The sequence below is a fragment of the Diadema antillarum genome, unplaced genomic scaffold (genome assembly GCF_040938485.1).
Source record: "Diadema antillarum isolate AM-2024a unplaced genomic scaffold, OU_Dant_1.0 seq00000778_RagTag, whole genome shotgun sequence".
In the NCBI taxonomy this organism is placed as follows: domain Eukaryota; kingdom Metazoa; phylum Echinodermata; class Echinoidea; order Diadematoida; family Diadematidae; genus Diadema; species Diadema antillarum.
The window spans coordinates 1,155,609-1,177,979 of record NW_027271666.1 but is presented as its reverse complement, the minus strand read 5'-3'; the positions used below and the strand labels follow the sequence as shown (position 1 = coordinate 1,177,979).

At 37.2% G+C, this 22,371-nt stretch overlaps 1 long non-coding RNA gene across 1 annotated transcript; it reads right to left on the bottom strand.

Annotated features, from left to right (window-relative positions):
* Positions 1-14,334: 14,334 nt before the first annotated feature.
* Positions 14,335-16,741, bottom strand: LOC139738989 (uncharacterized). Its single transcript, XR_011711495.1, has 3 exons — positions 16,684-16,741; positions 16,061-16,173; positions 14,335-14,492 (listed from the first exon to the last, which is right to left on the bottom strand). It is a non-coding gene; the product is annotated as an uncharacterized lncRNA (long non-coding RNA).
* Between the last annotated feature and the right edge of the window lie 5,630 nt (positions 16,742-22,371).

Below are 22,371 nucleotides of genomic sequence, written 5' to 3'. Positions count from 1 at the left end.
TTCAAGAAGTCGTTATGGGGTTGAACTTTGTATATACCCTTATACTGGAACTCAGTAGCTTACATGTAGAATGATAATTATGTATACAAGTGTACGTAGTTGCTACTGGTATGTACTTACATTGCGGTGAATCATGTACGCGCAAGAAAAGATTGAATGCCAGTTTTATTTGTTTTCCGTGTCTACCATGTTCTTTCATTGAGTGTGTTGAAGAGTGAAAATATGTCACCAAAACTTGGCAGTAGCTCAATGAATTTATTTGCCTTCCAAACTTTTATTGTTCTAATTACTTTTTGTTACGCCAAAGCTGTCAAATTGATAGGTAACCAACCTTCCATGGAAAGGCTTGATACACCAACAACTTGGATGCGATGTTAAAGGGTGTGTACAGTTCTGGTCGAGGTGAAGATTTAGCTTTTAACGTTTTGAGAGATATTCAGAAACCACTCTATGAGATGTCAAAGAGCATGCAGTTCTAAGGGGTATCAAAAGTTTATTATTATTATTATTATTATTATTATTATTAGATGAAAATCGGTTTTGAAATGGCTGAGATATCCAAAAAGTGAAACAAAGAGATACTAATAAAGTTGGGGCATGTCGCCTTTTATTATTAGCACTTTTTTTGATATCTCAGCCATTTGAAAACCAATTTTCATCAAATAAATGTTGAATCCTTCTTAAAATTACATGCTGTTTTATATTTTATAAGAGGCTTTTCATTATCTCACTTAGGAATGTTCAAAACATGAATCCCCACCTCAACCAGTACTGTACAGTCCCTTTAAGGGATGTCTACGGATTAATTTCATCCCTCATGTATTATCTGCTTGTACCCAGCTATATGGATATAATGTTCATTACAATTTTATACACTGTCATGTATTTCTTTTTTTGTGATCAATCAGAAACAGACTTTATCTTTTTCATGTCAAGCCTTATGAAATTGTGTGTATGAACCTGTATTTTTATGTTTTGTGGACAGCGCCCTTTTTTTGGCTCATAAAATTCTGTTTTGTACGTGATCACATAGACAGTAAATTTTGTGATGATGTTGTTTTCAAAATTTTATACGAGTACACGTGTTTGGACAAGCAAGAGGTACTATCTTTTGTTTCGCTTTATTAATAGTCAAGCACTTTGGGCGTAATCATGACATTGTACAACGTATTTGTCTATGGGAGAAAACAACTTGGTATTCCCACAAGTACCTATTGCTAGTAGCAGTTTGTATAAAAGGTATGTGTATGTGAATGCTCATCAACAGACTTTGCATCCTACATCCAAAACATACATGTTTTGTAAACTGGCAATTTAGTCTCATGTCAGCGTGTTGTTCATTTATCGTGACATAGATAGGAACTAGTGTTAAACATTCTCTAATCATTGTAGCAATATGGTAGTGATAAGTACATATTTTAGCAAAGCATGGATGAGACTGTCTGAAGACCTTGTAATGAAGACTACCCTTGTTTTGATTGACAAAAGGCGGTCAGACTCGGTTTCTAATAGTCAAAGCACCCCTCTTGAGTACTTGTACCTCCGCCCACTTTTTTTAGCACCCATATTGATGTGAAGATAGCATTCAGCATCAAAATCTTTTTGAAGTTCCATCAATCCACATGTTAAAGGTGCATGGTCCAGGTAGTGTAGAGGGCGCTGTTGATGATACTGCCGATCACCGTTAGCATTGATACGAAGATTACTGAAGTTGAGCTGTCATCAAGAGTAAAGTGCGTAGATGTTGCTAAGTAACGTTGCCTTCGTTGTCTTCTCTGCGCATCGCGCAGTCTGTAGTAATGCCAGGGTGCGTACATATCTATGTGCTTGTTATTATGACATCACAAAAGAATATTGCTAAAGCTGTCGTCCCCCTCAGCCGAATCATGAACCGAACTGTGATCATACCACTGACTACAGTGAATCGGACTTCTTCGGACTCGGGAAAGTGGGCCAAAGCGTAAGCGCCAAAGAAGAGTCGATAGCCTAGGTCTCTATAGGAAACTTGCGCCGTGCGCCTGCATACGCATTTGACTGAAACACTGGGACCATGCACCTTTAAGTGGGTAGAAACGACTGGAAGGGGGGGGGGGGGAGAGATGCTTGGGATGCATAAAGGTATTTAAAGTAAAGATTAGGAGTAATTTACTTTCAGTATAAAATACACTGTACATAAAATCATCAGGATATTTCTCTTTTCTTCTTTCCTTTTCAATTTCCAGTCCTATTTCAGTGGACGTTGCAGAGGCTTATTAAACATTTTGATATTTGTAACGGGTGATGTAGATCAGTTTACGGTGGACTTTTCAATTTTGCAGCAAATTCACAGACTTGTCCCGGTTGATGTGATCTCGGCGAGGTGGAAAATTATCTTTGTACTTTTTAATTTACGTATGTCATTTATGTGCCAAAGATCACTTCCTACTCGGTGCAAGGAAGCGAGTTCAATCTTTCAGGATTATTATTGTCTTTAGTATGGAAACAAGCATGTGTTTCAGTAAAGCTCTGTTTAGACATTGTATGCATACAATTAAAATCACATAATTATATGAATGCAGTCAACCTCGCCTAAATTGAATCCAATGGGAATGGAGAAAATCCTTCGACTTACATGAATCTCGTTGTACATGAAAGAATCAACAAATGTTTGTAATTGTGATTATATAATTATATTATGTATAATTTTGAGTAGGGTTTTTTTTTCCCCCGACAATTAACTCATATCCGACTTGTGCAAGTTTAAATAAGGTGAGGTTGACTGTGTGTACATGGACCTACCTATCTGCATATTATGTACAATCAGTATGGTGAGAAATTTGGCTTTATATGTGTATCGTTTTCTTCCTTGTAACATGTGTACATGCAACTCTGTGTAGACTGCCCATAGACCTCCCTATAAAGAATCAATGCAATGTAACGGTTATACATTAGGTCCTGTCTGTTGAATGCTCCTTATCAAAATCTCTGAGTCAGTTCAATGTGTAGAATGTAGTACCATGTCTATTGTCGCACGAAGGGATATTTATTGTGTGAATAAAACTTCGTTGGATTATTCTGTTTGACCAATGTGTACGAGTGAGCTTTGTTATGCTTTTCTCCCCGTACTTGAGTAAACATGTTTTTTTCAATGATGCAGAGCATGTGAACTTAAAAGAAAAAGGGAAAAAACCTCAATTTGCTCTTTCTGTGAATATATATATAAATAATATATATATATATATATATATATATATATATATATATATATAATATATATATATATATATATATATATATATATATATAATATAATATATATATATATTGTATAATATATATATATATATATATATATATATATTATATATATATAATATATATATATATATATATATATATATACATGAGGAGTTTGTTCGCAAAAACCGATAAGTCCATTTTTGAAGATTTTGAAGTATGGTCTCTGTCATAAAGTACAAAATAATACCTTTTAAATGATATATTGGTCACTACATATAAAGGTACATTTTTGAAGTTATGGTCAAAAGAAGCAAACATTTTCTTATTCTCTTTATTTTTCTTGTCCTTTAATCGCAAATATCTCCATTTGGCAAATACGGACTTATCTGTTTCTGCGAACAAACTCTTCATATATATGATATATATACGTATGATGTATATCGTATGACAAAAATTCAAATTTAAACGTGAAAGAAAAAAGAATGAATGAATTAAGCTCTGTTACGACCAAAATCACACTGAGAATGATCACGCAAAACAGTCAATTAAATAATATTCAAACGATTTATCAATAACTATATTTCAGATAGAAACCACAATTTATCAGTACACAAGTACAATAACTGCGACTTACGAAAGTACGTGTAGTACAGTCAACATCCGTCAAAACGGACACGGCTTTAATAGAGCTGCATACTTGTATCAAAAGTTCCAGATCATTCCAGATACCCAGATGAATTGTCTTATTTTCCTGACATAGTTCCCATAGAGACTCGTTTTAGTCCGCACCTATGTATCGTACACAGACAATACATAATAAAAGATTGTTGAACACACAAACACACCGTTATAGTATGTACCATCACGAGTTTTGATGCTAGAATATGCTTATACTTGTAGCATAATATTATTCTACTGCATTGCACCAGTAGCCACTTATAGGCACTGCCTCGAACCTTCTGGATTGTGTGGCCTCCCTTCACATGCATGCACTGGCAGCTTAAAACTTCTTCATAATGCTGATCAATCCAACTATGTGTACATGTATAGTACACAATAAACAACCATAGTGGTATGTCCATTCGTGACAGTTATGTTCCAATTTGAAGACAGAAGTCATTCATAGACATGAGACAACACAATGTAAAAAAAAAGAGGATAAAAAAACTACTAAAAACGCACACCCGCATCAGCTACTCATCAAATATTGACATCGTTTACAAAAGATAAAGAGGATTCATAATGCTGCTTTGCTCAGAAAAAATGCACTCCTATAAACATCATTTTCATAATACATTATTATAGCCTCCATCTACATTGAATACACTTTAGCTAGAAATAATGAAAAATGAAATGTCTTCTTACTACATTTTAAGACACTTTGCAATACTGTTTGTTTCGTGTAGCTACCGCATATTTAGTTCTGATCTTTTTTAATGTCTGTGTGTGTGTGTGTGGGGGGGGGGGGGGAGGGGGCTGGTCTGATAACCATATTCAAGAAACTCGAAGTGACCCTCAGAATACAATCTTATTGTATGACTGTATGGCTGTATTATTGTATGATTGTATCAACTAAAGCATGAAAATTTGCAATAACACAGTGGCTTAATTTTAATTTTCTCGTTTTCATATTTCCTTCTAGATCCATTGATAGTTTCATTTCTTTGCATCAAAAGTTTAGTAACATGTTCCAAAGGCTCGATTATTTCTAGTAATTTGTTTTTTTTTTCTTTGATCAGAAAGTATTGTATCACCAGTCTTGTGTTCTAAAAATATAAAGTGCTGTACATTATACATGTTTGAGTCGATCCTTCACATTTTCATTCAATTGGCTATTCAATACAATAAACTTGTTCATTCCATTTCGTGCTATATACGTATTCTTGTATGAAAAGCAAAATGAAGGCAAAATCAAATCGAAATATAAAACGGGCATATAGTTGTCGGCAAATGAAATGGAAATACGAAACCTATTCTGGTGGCCATACACATATAAAATAACATTTAGTGTAGTGGAGCACAATACAGAACAATTTGGTACTCGACAAGAAACGTTCTATATATAAACGATTCTTTTCCGTCTATGATTCAACTGTAACCTGACTGATATGGTACCAAAATAATGCTTTGAAGAAGGTAATATACATATCCCTGCTGACAACTGACATGACGTCATGATACCCGAGTATTACTAGTATCACCACACTGTCTTGAAAGGTGCTCAATATGGTTCTATTTCAAGCCGCTTATTGGTATTTTTACATTATCAATTATGCATTTGACCCAGTTGCATCTCATAATGATTATGGGAAGTTCAGATGTTTTGTCATCATCTGTACAAAAGGAGTTGATTTACCCACAGAGATATGCAATGTTTGGAGGTGATAACCAGTCAACCACAAGGTTTACCTTATATATGTATGAACCTATATTATTTTATTTCCCAAATATGCAATTACTAATATTTTTATTGACTGAGTGGTACACATATTTTGGTATAGATTAAGGTTTTTGATGTGGTAGATATACAGAAAATTTGATTTGTGACATTTTTTTACTTTTCTCGGGCAAGTATATTTTGACATAATAATTATATCCATATATACTTACTATCATGGGATGGAGAAGGTCCATTCTTTACTTAGTCATTACGTTTTTTCTTTTCCTATTCTGTTAGTTAGTTAGCTGTTAGTTAGTTTCATTCCTCGTTTTCTTATTTTCAATAAATACTGTTCTATTCTGTCGGACGCATTGAGTTATGTTTATTTTATTTGCCATGATTGTTTTCTTGTATGTTTGTTTACAGGGCCCTCTGGAAAACAGTACTTGAGTTACGTTGAGTACTGACGGGGCCATCTTGTATATAAAACGAAATGAATAAGAAATGAATAAAAGATGATTGTATTGATCGCATGAAAAGATCACAATTGATTACCTAAATTTGTTTGAAGGTTTAATCTTTGAAAACTTGTGAGTCCTGACGTCATTATTACAGCAAATTTGCATGGGCATGATGGGTGGTTTGGACGGATATATACTTTTGGAAAACATGCGCCTGGACGTATTGCAGTTTCACCTTTAGTAAGTATGATACGCAGAAGAGAAATCCACCTACAATGCATGAAATGGTTTCGCATGCAAACATCTTTTTTCTTTAACAAACAAGCAAGCTAATGTAAACTAATTATACTTCATACTAAAAAACATTGTCTCGCAGATATTAGAATTCAATTTGTACAAAAATAGATCACGTAAGATCCGAGACATGGACATAATACACTTACAGAAAATATGACGTTTTTCAGAAACTAGAAATGAAAAATCAAACAGACAGAAACAGCAATCTTGTAATAAAAGTAGATGAGGAACTGTCATAAAAAAGAGATACGCAATCATGAAAACAATACAAATCTAGAAAAACGCTTTGACAGCCCCAGACTAGCTGCGCCAAGCATCTATATACACGCCTGCTTTTATGTATACAAAGACGGAGCAAGTGGATATTCCTTTTTGTTTCGTTTTATTGCAAAGATCATATCGTTATTGTGTATGTACTATCATATGCTGGTAGGTGTAAAAATGGCAGAGGTAAAACTGGCAGGGGTAAAAATGGCAGAGGTAAAAATGGCAGGGGTAAAAAATGGCAGAGGTAAAAATGGCAGAGGTAAAAATGGCAGGGGTAAAAATAGCAGAGGTAAAAATGGAAGGGGTAAAAATGGCAGAGGTAAAAATGGCAGAGGTAAAAATGGCAGAGGTAAAAATGGCAGAGGTAAAAATGGCAGAGGTAAAAATGGCAGGGGTAAAAATGGCAGAGGTAAATAATTATGTCAGTGGTAAAAATGTCAGAGTTAAAGTTGTCAGTGGTCGAAATGTCAGTGGTCAAAATGCTAGAGATAAAATTGCCATTGATAAAAATTTAGTTGTTAAATGCAAGAGGACGAGGTAAAAGTGACATTTTTTTTTCTTCATGTTTCTGACACCTTTCTTGCAATACGCGCTTTTCGTGCCTTCTGAAATAAAGCACGGGGGAGACCGGGGAGAAATGGGACACGGGGAGAAATATGGGACACTCAAGTAACTTTAAAAATGCTTGGCCAGTCAACCATCCAATTTTATATCAGTAAAAAGATGAGCCTCGGTACACCTGAAAATGGACATATTATAACCACTATACAGCTCTACAGGTATAGTCAGTAAAATATCAAACTTATACTATAGATCTGGTAGGTCCTATACTATGTTAATAGGCATTTTAATAAGTGTGCAAACTTCTGAAAATAAAATTGCTTGATAACAGACATGCAGGTATGAAAAATTGACAGGGATCTTTTGCTGTTTCTGTTACCACTGGGAGCCATTTAATAGGGCAGTGTTACATTTCTCCCCGCGACATGTAAATCCTACTTTGGTCATGATGGTTATCAAATTTTTCTCCAGGTTGTCTCATTTCTCCCCGCTTGATGTCTCAATCCCCCCAAATTAGGGGTTAAACAAACACGAAAATGTTTTACATATAAGGGGGTATCACTAAAATACTCTTAGTGGGGCAGCTTAGAAAACCTATCGTGCATTTTGTGATACAAGCACCAAATTTGGCACAAATGTACATTAACATAATTATTGCAAACATTTTCAGATATTGGGCCACTTGGAATTCTCTCTTTATGTCCGCTATATCGGATTTCAAAGTGGTCACCATTTGAAATCTACAATTGCGAATATATCTGGGTCTCATGGTGCTATTGACCTGATTCTGATGTGTTCCTGGATTTACGCCCATGCTTTGGGGCAACAGCTAAGTTTGAAAGGCATCAAACATTTACATTTTTTCGCCTGCGGATTCGTTCAACAATGATTGAAAGAAATCCCATGGCAAACTATCAGTTTTTACTCTCACTGAACAGTCTATTGCTTAAGTTCGTCTCCAGTCTTAATAGGCATAAGTTTGTAAAGTGACCACAAAGTGTTCATTAATCTTCGAGATATTTGTCTTTGCTTCATGTGATACTTGAACAATGTAATGAAATATTTTGCAAGAGCTTACTTATGTCTGCCGATACATCTGCTGTAATTTGGTTTTTTTTTTGCGTTTTGTAATTTTACTTCTACATTATGTCGTGATCAGGCCTTGTGAGATAAATAGGCTCCTACGAAACCTGAATGTTTTCGTAGGAAAACCCGTTGACTGTAACGTAAAGCCAGATATAAGTAATTTCTAAGTCCAGAATTATTTAGCATGTAACAAACCTAGCGGATTTTATACAATTCTGATATTCACCATGCATTATGATGATGGCATGTAACCATCAGGAGGTAAACTATAATCATCAAGAAGGCGAGAGAACCTCTTTGATATAACAGGCAAACTCCACAACACCATGCTGAAGGTCATAATGCTTATGAATATATCGTACCCGAGAACAACATGATAACAACATGGTATACAATCCGATAAAGTAACACTAGCTGCCCTAGATTTTTAATCCTTCATTGTGTGATGATAATTAAAGATGTTCATTAATAACATGATTAAAGGAGAAATATCTATATTTCCAAAGAAACATAATAGTACGTTATCCGTTAAGACAGATTGAAATATGTCGTGCCCCACACTGCGCATCATTATTTTTTTAATTAAAGATGTTCAATGTAAATGCAATTTAACTAATAGCTGGGCTCAAAAGTTATATCATCTGTGATTAAATATTTGCTAAACAAGGTACTTCACGGTATATTGCTTTCCAATAGGTGATCTTCAACCATACAGACAAGAAAAAGTCCACGCCCCGCATTAAAAAAGAGAAGAAAAATGCATGTCTTTCCAAAAGTATGGTTTTACGGGACGTAATTTGCCAGTGGTATCATATTCACTTTTCCCCATTTTCTGTGTATCAATAAGAATGACCTGTATTCCCTCCTGCGTTCACATTGCTGAGCAACCATTAAAAACTGTTCACTATCAGAAGTCATAAGACAATTCACTGTGTACCTGCTTCTGATGTATCATCAGAATGTCATGCTGTATCAAACTCAAAATAATGAGAGTGCTCTAATCTTTTTAAAACATAATTCAATAAATATTCTTCAAATTTGCAGTTTGGATTTGATAATTCGATGAATACAGTTTGCTCTGGCTAAGTTATCATTCAAAACCTCTTCATACGTTTATCTCCGACGAAATCGCTCTCATTACTTCTAACATTTTACTTCTGACATTTTACCTCTGCCATTTTTACCTCTGCCATTTTTACCCATGCCATTTCTACCTCTGCCAATTGTACCTCTGCCATTTTTTTCCTCTGCCATTTTTATCTATGTCATTTTTACCTCTGCCATTTTTACCTCTGCCATTTTTACTTCTGCCATTTTTACCTCTGCCATTTTTACCTCTGCCATTTTTACCTCTACCATTTCTACCCCTGCCATTTTTACCTCTGCCATTTTTACCTCTGCCATTTTTACCCATGCCATTTCTACCTCTGCCAATTGTACCTCTGCCATTTTTTTCCTCTGCCATTTTTATCTATGTCATTTTTACCTCTGCCATTTTTACCTCTGCCATTTTTACTTCTGCCATTTTTACCTCTGCCATTTTTACCTCTGCCATTTTTACCTCTACCATTTCTACCCCTGCCATTTTTACCTCTGCCATTTTTACCTCTGCCATTTTTACCTGGCACCCATATGTTGATTGTATCACTTTGTTTGTACATCATCCAGACTCGCTGAAAAACAGCCATGCATATAATAGCTGAGTGAAAGTACTTTACACTGTGCATACACACAAACAAACAAACAAACAAGAAGACCGTCTAAAAGTTACAGCCCGCTGGATTTTCAAATGGATACTCTTCCACGTCGAATCTGAATAAAATCTTGATTCTCCTAATAGGTCTATAGTACATGTGGACAATGTATCATGACAGTTTCACATAGTTGGGAAATTATCAAAATGACAGGTTTGTCACAAATGTGTTGACTGTCCCCCTTCCTTGACCTAGGTTTAACTGGATGAATGGAAGAGCATGTATTTGGGGATTCGAGGACTTTTACTTGATTTTGAAACTTTGTAAGAGTATGCATTGAGTAAATTTAAAGGTATGGAGAAAAGTGCAATTTCTGTATTGAATAGTAAATTTTTTACCTGGCCTTTGACCCTTAACCTGTGACGCTATAACCCTAAAATTCATAGGAGAATCACTGTCAGACAGAACATGCATAAATGTATCAAGTTTCAAGATAACTTGAGCCACTTCCGAGCTATGGAGGGAGAAGTAAAGTTCAGCACTTTCACTTTATCTTTGACCTTTGACCTGTCAGGAATAAACTTCCCATAGAATCTCTACCGGGTAATACATGTTTTTTATTTTAAAAAATCCTACAGCAGGCATTGCATAAACATGAGGGAAATGGTAAAATTTTGAAGAGTCGAGTTTGACCTTTGACCCCATGAACCCAAAATTCCTTAGATAATCACTACCAGTCAGTACATGTATACATACTTTGTTCCATTAAGATACCTTAAACCATTTCCAAGATATGAAGAAAAAATGACATTATAATAATTTCACTTGACCTTGGACCTCATGACCTAAAACTCTCACCAGAGATTATTGGGTAGTACATGTACACACTGACACAAGTTTCAAGAAAGTATCCTCAGGCATTGCATTGATATGGGGGAAATGGTGAAATTTTGAGCATTTGACCTTGACCTTTTGACCTTTAGCATGTGCACCCAAAAGTTGATAGGCACAACCTCACCCCCTAATACGCATACATGCCAAGTTTCATTACGATAACTCAAAAAAAAATTTAGTTACGCTGTCCACAAAATTGATTACGGACGGAAAGACGAACGGAAGGGCGGACGGAAGGTCGGACAACCCGAAAACATCTAATGTCTCCGGCTCCACTTCGTGGCGGAGGCAAATCACAAGAAATATTACACATCATAGATAGCTGCCTTTGACTATGTAAAAGGCAGAGTATTGGGAGCAGCATCACAATATAGGTCTACTAGCACATATATACTAGGTATAAAGCTGCACAGCCAGGTACCTCGATACGGTGAAGAAGGGAGTTTTGTCAGGTATCACCAGAGTCAAGATAATGATCATATTCCATGCAAGGATATGCTCAGATGATCGGCTCTTTCTGTGTCAGGGACCATCGGCAGTGTGTACAACGCCATGGGGATTTCTATGCCAATCGGCACTGACACTGACGGATTGATATGTTTATGTTTCTTTTCCCATAATGCCGGCTGAAAACGTGAATGATGGTGATTACTCCCAGACAATTCCTGGATTGATTAATCTTCTGTCCCACACTATACATCCAGTGCCGTACTATAAAGAGAGTCTGGCTAAACTCGGTTTTCAGCTTTTGGGCCTTGAAGCCTGCGATTGGTTAATTCAGTTGGTCCCGTGCTCTACAGGCGCCATGCCGTTACCAATTCAATACGCGCGCACGAGCATAGCTCACACACAGTGTCCGCTGTTAATTACGCTTCTAGTACGCGCTACCAGGGCGTTTGTGTGTGTGTGTGTGTGTGTGTGTGTGTGTGTGTGTGTGTGTGTGTGTGTTTAATCGAGTCATCGTATATTCATACGACGTATGACGGTTCGATATGAGAGCGTTCAGACACAGCTCCCGGTTATACGACGATCGTATCAGAGCATTCAGACCTAGCTCACAAGAGATATTATTTCTTGACTAGACGTGAATCTCTTCCATGCGCAGTATGTAATTTACGCAGGCTTTGCACATACTAGTAGTGTTTGTAACTCTGCCTTGGATTCATCCGGTAGTTCGCTCGTTTGCGCCAGATCATTATTACGTCACAATCAATCTGTCAACAGTCCGTTATAAATCCGCGGTTACGACGTATGGATATGAGAGCGTTCAGACACAATATACGTCTCATGGATATAGGATAATGAATTGAAATGACGTTCAAATCATCGTTTCGAAATACGACGTATATTGATACGACGTTTCAATATTACAGCATTCAGTTCGAAATATGACGTATATTGATACGACGTTTCAATATTACAACGTTCAGACACATAAAAACGTGCTATTATACGTCGTATATCCATACGTCGTTTGTCCATACGAGAACTCTCCAGTCTGAACGGGGGACTATTTTGCCTTTTTTTTTTTTTTTTTGTCTGCGCAATACCCGGAGCCCCTAAACTGAGCGTACACACTAACACCTTGAATGCACTGTAGGCTCCTGAGTAACGGCATGGCGCCAATTTTGCAGTTGTCAAGACCCTCTTCAGGCCTATTCCGCACTGCCTACATCCCTCTGATACATACTCCTCCATCCCTTTCTCACAACCCCCAGCACTGGCAATTAGTTTTCTTCTATGTTCGTGTTTTTTGCAGCGCTAGCTTTAGCTAGGCCTTTAAGGTCAGTTATCTCTTTGACAATGATAATGACAACTAACATGTTATTAACACTATACCCCAGGTTTTCGTCCATTGCTTTATAGCTCTCAATCAATCTATCGATTGCAATAGTGTCGTTATCTCGGTATAACTCCAATGTTCCCTCATACTCTATGGTCTTTCCGATGTCCTTGTGATTGAGCACCTGCACCTTAACGGAGCATACTGTTTTCTCTTCGTCAAACTCCTTGCGAGTAATATGGAGGGAAAAGTAACTTTTCTCTCCAATATCGTAACCTTCAAGGTACAACTTGGCTCGGAATGTAACGTCGGTTCTATATGTCCGAAAGACTGGAGAACGGAGCGCTGTTTTGTTGTCTTCGCGATCTTTCCACTGAACGACCCATGAGAGGATCCCATGGCTTAACTCGTCAGGTATATTTTCTTTCTCTCTCGAGGTGAGCATGCTGCTACGGCGGCTTGCATTTTTTGTTAGCCGCATCTGTTCTGACTCCTTCGCTCCAGGACTACACGCGCCAGGCGATAAATCTAGCTGCTGATTTTTCTCTGTCACTGGAGTGGGAGACTGCTGTATGATGCTCGAGGCTTCACTTTTCTTGTGTTTTTCTAGGACTTCGTCATATGTCTCATCCTCTGTTTTGGACTTAATGATCTCACGTTGTTCTCTCTGAGCTTCCCTTAAGTTGGGCGCCTGAGCATTACCAATGTTCAGGTTAAGCTTCGTTAAGTCTTTCATCATTAATTTATCATGCAGTAGGCGTTGAGTAACAACGAATTTGACGAACTCTTCAGTGGGAGTTTCCATCGAGGCATCATCAGAATCCTGTTTTAAAGTAAACATGTTTCAGTGAAGATAAAGACAATTGACGGCAATACGTACCCCAACATACGTCATGTGAATACATCAACAAACTCACACACAGACACACACAGCTGTATTTTAGAAAATTCTTTTTATTTTAAATTTTGGAATGTTTGCTTTATACTATCCTACATGTTGTATATACCCTAAAAAGTTGGCATATTCAGACGTGCAACGAACTGCTTTACAAGGCACCCGGGCCCAATCCTGCAACTTTACACGGATTTATGCATCTTGAAAATACATGGAACAAAATTATATACGATACATGAATTACCCAGATAAAGACATAAAAAATAATAGGAAATCAAATGCTTAATATGCACCATTCATATGCACAGTCAAAATATAAATATATTACATGTATCATTATTTGAAGCGGGAAGACACCTGGATATCTATATCCATATCCTTTGAGGTCTTACTCGCAGAATGGGTTGTTGAAATCGTGTTCTCACAGAAAAATTATCGTTTAGTCCCCAAGTTCTTAAAGTGGTGAATCGAGTTTACACTGCACTTTTTCTGTTGAGATTGCCAAAAACCTGGGAAATGAATCGTATTTTTCATTTGTAGATAGATGTTACTTATTCACAAGACTTTCCAAGCCTGTCTTTCTCTAATGCGTTTGTATTATTTTGTGAGTGTGTTCGTATACAAGTGTAAGTTAGTGTATTCATAAATAATAGAGTATCTATATTTTTTACCAACGTTATAGTTATTTGTAATAGATACAATTCGACGTAGTAATTACTGATGGCTTGCTGCTCATGTGCAGTCATGAGATTTAAGTATTGTACTTCCAATCTGCGCACTTCCTACCTTTAAAATGCTCAATGACTTATCCTGGTCAGAGACCTCCACAGTCGTGGCGATACCGTCATGTGAAACCAGCGACTTTGGTCTGGACAGAAGGTGCAATAACTGTGAAAGTGCTTGATTTGATGATTCCTGATCTTTGGACGTGGAGGAAGAAGGCTGCTCTTTGTGTCTGTGAAAAAAAAGCGCGAGACGGCAACTTGAGTTATTTCACTGTTTCAATAAAATAATTTTACACTTATTCGTCACATAAACCGAACAGAATTCAACGATGGCACACGTCATGATCCATAAACATCTCTTTTATCCTCCTTTCCGTCCTTATTTTTAAAAGATAATCAAATAAAACAATCAATCAAAGAGGAAAAAGGTAAACGGAAGAAACAGAAGATACTCATACACACACCCTCCCTCAAGTAAAAGACCGACCATATCCGTATAGAGCATTTTTTTTTTCGGGGGGGGGGGGGGAGGGGCGAGGAAGCATTATTTTATGATTATGCTCGATATGTCCGGGAACCAGCAAGGGAGGAGCAGCGCAGCGACACCTGGGGAATAATTGGTGTGATCATGGACCTACAACCCTACAACGTTCGTTGTAGGTCCATGGTGTGATTCTCCCTCCAACACGGAGTTTTCGCAATTTTTGCAATTCAAATTCAAGAATGTGTACACTTTTAGTGGAAAATGTTCAATTTGAAAACAAAAGCACAAACTTCAAAACAAAGAGCTCAAAAATGCTATAGGCTCTACACAGGGGACTATAAACGTTGATGTATAGAGAATGTGCATATTTACACATAGATCTAATTATTCATGTATAGAAAAACTCAAGTTTGAGACAGGCGTTGCTCTCTACTTTTCCTTTAAATCAAGCTATGGCCTGTCATGGCTTTAATCAGGATTTACACAAAAGAACAAAAATTATAATCATTGTCTGCTATGATGTAATAAGTGCAATATAATATACTATGTGCATGTATTTTTTCATGTCAGTGTTCAATGACCATTCTTTCCAGCAAATATGAAAACATCATCCAAGTACAAGTAATATGTGTTCAATTTGATAATGCTGAGGGCATAAAATGTCTAGAAGTATAAAGACTTGTATGCCCTTAAAGAAATGAGCATTACGGCCTACATTCAATAATATACATCATCCTGGTAAGTTTATAGAAATGCAAAACCGAGGTAAAAACAAAAGACAATAACAGAAAAAAAAGGCAGTGACATAATTTTACGGACATCAAATGACATTGACAGGAACATTAACTTCGACTTATGTACAGAAATACATGAGATCCAACAAATGTATAATACAGGGGGATTGTCGAGGGTATACAAAATGTATAGAAAATGGAAAATGTGGGACAGTCATCAGGCAGTGCAACGATACATGCAGCTATAGATAGACACCAGGAAAAAACAATGACATACGTACAACGCCATCCCCATAGTCGTAAAAAATAAAGTATCATAGAATTTAACAACAATACTCTTCAACCTACTTTTGCAATTGGTAATGGTAAAAATGATCTCGCCAATGATATTCAGCTCTAAAAAAAAGTAGGCTCTCAAAATGATTGATGCTGAATCACAATAAGAATCATGCACATGAAATATTATGTTCAATATGCTGCATGCTCTCAAGTGGAGTTGTGGTTGCGGTTTCAATAGCGGACTCCCTATGTTTTCTTTTACTTTGTGGCCACATGAACCTTTGATAGCTTTCTGTCTTACCCTGTGTCACTCTCGACACCACCTGTAGCACCACCTTCAGCCATGCTCTGACCAAGGCGCCACTTTCATCCAGGAGACGGTGTTCAGAGCGTCGGAGGCTGGACGGGGTCGATCTGGGGAAAGTGTAACGAGCAACACACTTATGTCAATCGCCTTGTTAGATACAGACCGTACCACTTAGTCTAAAATCAATGTTTATTCAGTTATTATAAGCTTGCGAGACTTTCTTGTAGTCACAACTATAATCATTTACAGTTCATTATCATTTGCTGTATGAATACACCTGCTAATACTATACGTATAGGCCGGCTAGTATGCTAAAGGACGCGAAACTGTCTTCTAAAATCTGTAGGCGTTGAATAATAATAATAGGCCCTATAAAATTCTCGCAGAGGTCGTAAATCCTTTATAGATTTTGCGTCCTGACCATAGTTCGATCACATCACAAATGCATACTTTTGATATTTAAACGATCGATAGCTTCCGTGTTGGAAAAACACAAACAAACAAACATCCTTGGGACAATTACGTTGTCTCACGTATCGAACTTAAAGCATTAAACGATAATACATGTAATTCTAATGAAAGCAGACCCTCTCTCCCTCTCTATTGTCTGTACTTACCAGTTCTGTAGTTTGACGTCCCAAACTTAATGTCCTACATGCTCCTCGTTTCGATGTCTTGCTGCGTACCAAAACCTTGACACCCAAACAATCAAGCTTGCATTGGTTCTTGCTATACAACAGTAGGCTCTATACATTGGTCCTGCCGTCTGGTGCGGTATACAGGAACATGTACCTGCCTTTGAGTGCACAGAGAGCCATACTAGTAATTGCATTCATGCGCACGCATCCTCTGTGGGATTTCCCATCGCACCAATTCCAGCCTGTATTATGAACTTGGTGTACGATGTGCCCGAACGGTTAAATGACATAATGTTGCTGCGACAATTGCACCAATTTCGGTATTTGTACGCTAGGCCAAACATAAAGTCTATCCAAAAACATAAATCTAACCCTAATCCTAATCCGTGATCACATCAAACTGTACCTAAAACCCTACCACAACCTTAACCCTGTGTCCATGAATAAAAAAAGGAGCAATTGTTGCAGGAGCGAAATGTCGTGTCACTGTCACCGGTGTGAACTCAGTAGCCCTAATATATATTTTAGTAGTCTGGGTACAATGGGCTCTGTAGGCACCCAATGTCTTTTGATGATTTTAGTTTGAGCCTAGCCAATCCGAATCCTCTATTGTATCTTATGACGGTTCTGAGATAGTTATTAGAGATGGCCACATAATCATTTGCCGTTAAAACTTGATATTCCCATAGTTTGTCTTCAACTAAATTGTGCTTAATCATAACTGGATCATGAGACTAAAGATATGGTTACCAGAGATGAATTTATCATTTGCTTCTTAGCATGAGATTCAATACTTGATAATACATTTGCTTTTGTATTCGGAGGTCGTACATGAGGCACGAGGGGAGAGGGGGTGTCAGGGGTCAATGGTACCCCTCCCCCCCCCCCCCCCCTCCCTACAGCGTCCCATGGCCACTGTGTTACACTCGCTGTTAAAGGCATCATATAGTTTTGGTTGAGAGCTGACTTCAGGTTTGTAATAATGTATTATTTTCTGGCGAGATAATGAGAAACCTCTAATGAAATAAGAAAAAAGCATGTCATTTCAAAAGAGATTCAACGTTTATTTGACGAAAACTGGCCCCGAAACGGCTGGGATATCAAAAGCAAAGCAATCCAAATAAAAGGTGGGACCCATCTTTCGTTACGATCACTTTGTTTTGTACTTCGTTTGTGGATGTTTCAGCCATGCCGAAACTGATTTTCATCAAATAAACTTTAATTTCCTCATAGAATGATTATGTTCTGTTCTATATTTCATAAATGGTTTCTTGGTATCTCGTAAAAACTTAAACCTCAATCCTCATCTCCACCAATACTATATACCATCCCTTTATGACCTTGAAATCTGTTTATTCCGCATGTCCAAACTCTGGGATCTCTCGACTGCTCAGTTGAATCATGTTGCTGGTTCCAATTATTTATAAGGACACAGTGTGCTCTTCTTATACTGTCTATTTCTTTGATAAGTAGGCCTATGTCAAAAGGATTTTCTGATGTTATAAGACAGCCATGTCTTCAGTGTTCATCACAGGTCTCTCCATTTTTTTCCCTTTTCTTATGTGTCATATTTATTCTTTGTGTTCTTTAGCAGGCCTCATTGATCACATTCCTGCACTGATCTATACAGCGATTCAATCCGCTACATGTACATGTACAGCTATACCTTTTGAGTGCGCAGGGCGGGGGCGGGGAACCAACACACATCTCTGGGAATCCCCGCTAGTTCGTTTGCAAGACTTTACGAACCCGAGGGAGATCAACATTTTAGTATAGATATATAGTCTTTGTACCAGCAGCTCTGTTTCAGCGTCTACCCAATGCGTTTTAATGGTTTTACTGTAATTTAAGTGTTCTCCATTCGAATCTCTTACAACATTTAGAGGCTTGAAATAGTAATTCAAGATGTCCACATATTGCAACAGCTGGAATTTTCAAATACAGTAAACCTCGCATGAGTCGAAGCTCTCGGGACTGACGAAAATGCGTCGACTTAAGTGAAATTCGACTCTCGCGAGAGTCGATTTTTTTTTCGACTCACAGTTATGTACATGTATTATAGTACATTTGCATGCATGTGTGTGTGTGTGTGTGTGTGTGCGTGCGTGTGTGTGTTTGCATTCAAATTTGTCTGTTCTTGAAGATAATGTCTATGGTGCAACATAGTTAGCCATCTCTGTCAACCTACCCTGAGACAAACACTCTCCCAGGCCCATCCCACACTCCATTGAACAAAACTATACAGCCTGCCGAGCGCACGCACAAACAAGCTCCGCCCACTTGGCCTGTCACTAAAATATTAAAGCAGCGATTGGTTGACCAAGGAGTTATGGCTTGACATGGATAAAGTATGGATGTGCTGTGTGTATGGATAAAGTATATGGATCGATGTGCTGTGTGTATACATGTATACATGTGTATGTACTAGTATTCGACATGCGTGCAGAGCGGTACGGTGAGTGTGCATGCTTACCTGCAGCAGGCCAGGGACGGGGTTCTGCGACATGCCGATTTTTTTTTGTTCTCCTCTAAATGTAATGAGAATGCCAGACAAATCTTCTTCGGCTCAAGTGATGTAAACTACGTGTATTTTGTACAAAAGGGACTGAATGTTTTACTTCGACACAGCCGAAATTCGACTCTCGTACTTCGGCTTATCCAAATATTTCTTAGAGAAAATACATAGGGAAAAATCGGGACTTCTTATTTTGCTTCGAGTTAAGTGATTTTCGACTCACTCGACGTCGACTTATCCGAGGTTTACTGTATCTTACATTTTCTATACCATAATGGCGCAAATTGATTGTCTTCTAAGATTGTTAAAAACATTCCACCGAGTAAAAAATAAATGTTTACATTCTGCGAATTTCTACATGAGTATAGGGAAAAACAAAATATTTTCTCTTTTGCAGAATATTCGATATTCGATTTGGTGTTGTTTTCCAAGGTCGTAGGCCTATAGGCAAAGAATGGGGCGAGGTGCGATGTATGGGATGAGGGCCAACAGTCAATAGTAAAGTAACTATTGACATTCATTCTTTGCTTTGTTCAACCGTTATAGTTTGTCCGAATTATATTCCAGAAAATCACAATATCATTCATAATATGACCTGTTTGTTATTGCACTCCCCATACTAAGCTCTCTTTCTTTTCAAAATCACGGTTTTTATCCTTTTATCAAGACAACTAGTTGTGTCTTTCGTGCAGTCCTCATCTCTCCTATTTTCTCCAAGGTGGTAGTATTCCATTTTGTCCTTCCCTCTTGTCATCTGCTTCTTTGTCTTATTTTAGACATAACTTGCCATAATACTTATAATTATGACTTAATTCACATGTCTCTGGAAGTGTTAATCTATTTTTGTATCACGCCATTGTAATGATAAAGCCACGACTATTTTGATGCGGTGTGAGTTTAAATAGTAGGCATGCATAAGCACAGATAAGGTGGTAAGATGTCTTTTTACATGCCACTTTATGGTGATACAGTATCTTTCTGCACACCATTGAGTCGTGTTCAAAAATAAAAGCGGTTCTAAGTGCCACGTCAGACGGTGCTAATACGCGTCATACTTTTGGGGAATCCCCGCTAATGAAGCGTCGACAGTCGTGGGTGCAGTGTACGAAGTTCCGTACGCCAGCGACACTTGTTTACAGCGACAGGCCCCAACTGTGTGTAGTAGATAACGGAATATACCACGCACATGCTGCCACGATGCAGACCGCATATCGAGGCAGTATGCTCTCTTCCTGCAACACGGCCCCGGTGTACATAAAAACTTTTGGGGAAATCTTCGCCAGAGTGAATTTGGGAAGTTCCACCCCTCCGTCACTGTTCAACAACACATTGTAAACCATGAAGCCAGCTTTGTTGTTGTCATTTTCCACACGATGTCAACGATCTTTATAAACCCAACATTGACCTGCGAGTTCACAATTCATTCGATCAACTCGCATGTAATATTATTCCGTCTCGGTTGCCAGTCGAGAATGACTCGAAATTGCTCAGACAGCGCCTGGAACCCCTTCGCCAAAACTGTGCAAATATCAGCTAAATCTGACACTAGCGTAGTGTAGTTATATAATCATGAAGAGTCTTATTGCAAAATGATCTAAGCGTCATTTTTAAACATTTCAAAGCAAGTCCATCATCAGATAGAGCAAGATTAAATCCTTCCAGTAATTTTTACCTCACTTGTAACATAACAAGGAATATTCTAAAAGTTGTGACTAAAAGTATGCAGTATTTTTTATTTTCTTTATATTTTAGTAGCTTTAATCACAAATATTTCAACTTAACAAGAATGCATTTAGTTCACTTTGCGATAAAATTTTTCATTATATAACTTCATGGTTTATATATTGTATCATATATATATATATATATATATATATATATATATAATATGGTATATATATGTCTATTAATTTTGTGCTTTAGTTTTTAGGAGTGTATATTGATATGTTTAGTTTGGCTCTTCTAATCAATCCCTATTTCTCTATTTCTGCCAATAACTGAGTTAAAATATCCAGGAGGGCACAATATTGCCGCACAGCAAAGACAAAACTTAAAAGAGTGATATGGATTGAGTGAAAGCAGCAACAGTAGTAAAACACATCAGTGAATTAAGTTTGAGGAAAATCGGAAATCGATGCAAAAGTTATTAGTTTTTAAAGTTTTGGTGTTGTAACCACTGGATATTAAGGAGACTACTAGAGTTCATGACACAATGTGTGGACAACAATATAAAGAAAATATAAAGAGAATAAAAAATAAATCAGCTTTTAACAAAAATTACACATTCCCTCAACTTCATACTGACGTACACATGGTATATGTTAAGGGTAATAATTATTCCCCCTGCTTTCTGAAAGCTGTTAGTCAAAATTAATGCTTTTTCATAATGCTAGAAAAAATGAAAGCATGTTTCATTTCCTTCACATTTTTTTAAAGTTTTGTCGACACATGATGTCATAAACTCAAGTAGTCTCCTAAAATGTAGCAGTTAAAACACCAAAACTTTAAAAATGTATTTCTTTTGAATCGATTGTCTGATTTTCCCTCAAGCTTTCAGTTTCACTGATGTGTTTCACTACAGTGTTGTTGCTTTCACTCAATCCATATTTCTCCTTGCATGGGTTTTGGTTTCTGTTGGTTTCAATGGCATGTGTGTGCATACTCTATGTTTATGTTCACTTTATTATGTTTCAATATAACAAAAAAGACAAACACGTGACGTATCAGACAAACCTACAGGAAGAAATCATGACACACACACTCACAACTTTTGAAGTAATTTATGAAAATAATGTAGTTGAAAACTGTACGTAAAGAAAATGGCCATAGTCCCAGCAGTGCAAATTAGTTCACGTAAAGAAAAACACTAATATCCTATTGTTTGAGAACAATTTATACGTCATGAGAACTTCTGAGACAATTCAATTTAAATCAATCTAATCCAATTGTGTTTTACCCATCCACCGAAAGATAATACACAAAGTATGCATTTGATAGATTGTTAATAATTCAGAAGAAATACAAAAATATAAAGTGCAATACAAACTACACGAACGAATGAAAACATGATGAAAGAAACAAGTGATAAAAGTAAGTGTAGTCATCAATAAGAGCGTCTACCTACAAGTGGAACTTGTAAAAGCAAATTTAAC